Below are 1,979 nucleotides of genomic sequence, written 5' to 3' on the forward strand. Positions count from 1 at the left end.
AATCTTATCTCAGATGTGTAGAAGCAAATCATGTATTTCTTTACTGAGCTTTGATGTTTTCAAGGAAATCATCAGATTAACACTGGTTTAAAGTATTTGATGCATCCAGGAGGAATAAACTAGATTTTCTTGAAAACGTGACTATCTTGTTTGTTCCTCCATCTCTTACAAAACTAACTGAAAAGTCAAGACTGTAATTCAATAGCTGCCAAAATCCCAAAGACAAGGACACTTGATGCCAAGCAATACAGAATTTAAATTCTCCATCAATACAGTTCTACAGAGATATTCCTTAAACTGACCAAATCTCTCCTCCTTTTCACATCAAAGTTGTAGATGATACACACAACCAATGCAGAATATACCCTGTCCCGGATCCCACTGTTCGGGTTTTGCATGTTACCTCTCGTAGTAGGTACCTCTCGTAGTACCATAACATACTGGTAGTGTTGGATTATTCACAGTTTATCAGGAAATGTAAAGGAATTAAGTCAGTGCAACACTTTGGATACACCATTAAATTTGTTTGCTGCCTTCTGGATTAGTGCCATCTCACTTTAAATAGGAAATTGTAGCTTACTTACAAAGACATCCATTAGTAGGTGCTCCAGCGTCACTTCAATATCCTCTAATTTAGCTGCTAAAGTCATCGTGAAGTCAAACAGAGAAGAGCTGTCAGAAGTCCCAATCCAAAGCGTCCGTGGCCAAATCTATTTCTCAAACTGTCACAAATGACTTTCTCACATATAAAGAAAATCCGAGAAATCAAAACTTAGCATCTGAGTCCAGATGATGCCTGGACTCCGTGCTGTCTGTCAGTGCTGCTTGCAGGACTGAGGATTATTCCATGTGTGCAAGATGGGAGCAGACGCTGCACTGTGTGTGCTGCCTTCCTTTCAGAGCTCCCCAGCCAGAAGCATGGAGTTATATCTGGGAAACCACAACAGAGGGAGGGAGAGACACACACAGAGGGAGAGAGAGGGGAGGAATGGAATAAACTGCCTTTGACTATGACTGATATTTATAGGACTACTTGTTTTTGACTCCAGTCCATTTCTCTGTTCATTTCTGACCTTTCACAAATGGCCCAGCACACTGGAGCGTATTGTACAACAGGGGCAGCAGGTCCCACAGAAGTTGGCTGTGACCAGTGCTGGGCCAATTCACACAAGCACACCATCAATAGCTCTTTGTCACAGCATACCAGGCTCTGTGCTCTAGCTAGTGACAGAGGAGAGCACAGACGTGTAAAAAACAAGGAAACAAAAGTTGTTTGGATACAAATTTTTTCCTAAGAGTATTAATAGATCCCCTTACCCACTCCCCAAGGCACGGGAGTACAGTGGTGACTGCTGAGGTTATGTACGGAGGGGAATAACCTCAAATAATACTGCAGGGTTTGACTTTGCAAACACCCTGGCACCCCTTCTGACACACGCACCCACCACTCAACCCCTTCAGTTTTGTAGCATCCCCATCCCCTGAGAACTTCTCAGGACTAGACCCCTTCCTTTTACTGTATTTACCGAAAGTTTAGAGCATGTTCCCAAGTGCTTGCTGTTCTCCCACACATCTGCTCCTACTTAACTCAGTGGAGAAAAGGTGACATTCTGCTTGCTTAGCACTTAATCTGTAGCTGTCACAGCACCACATGGAGTGGGAAGGTACTGATGCACCTGACCCAGCCAAAGCAAACCCCAGTGGAGATCCTCCAGGGATTTTGGTTAGTGCTAGCTGGAACCAACTAGAAAGGAAACTGAGGCACAAAAAGAAATACCGAAAGTCTTGATATGTCCAGGACTGCTGCCAAAATCTTCTGCATCCTGGAAAGTGTCAAGTTCGCCAAACTGCCTTCCATGATGTCCACATTGCTCAGCTAAATTATTTTTTATTTATTTGATATGTACCCACACAGTTTGAAATCTAAGGGTGAAATCTTGCATGTAATGTATTCCAGACCCTGGAAAAAACCCCCCACA

Source organism: Empidonax traillii, unplaced genomic scaffold (assembly GCF_003031625.1).
Source record: "Empidonax traillii isolate 1590-97213 ecotype Southwest subspecies unplaced genomic scaffold, ASM303162v1 scaffold1219:size299213, whole genome shotgun sequence".
Lineage (NCBI taxonomy): Eukaryota > Metazoa > Chordata > Aves > Passeriformes > Tyrannidae > Empidonax > Empidonax traillii.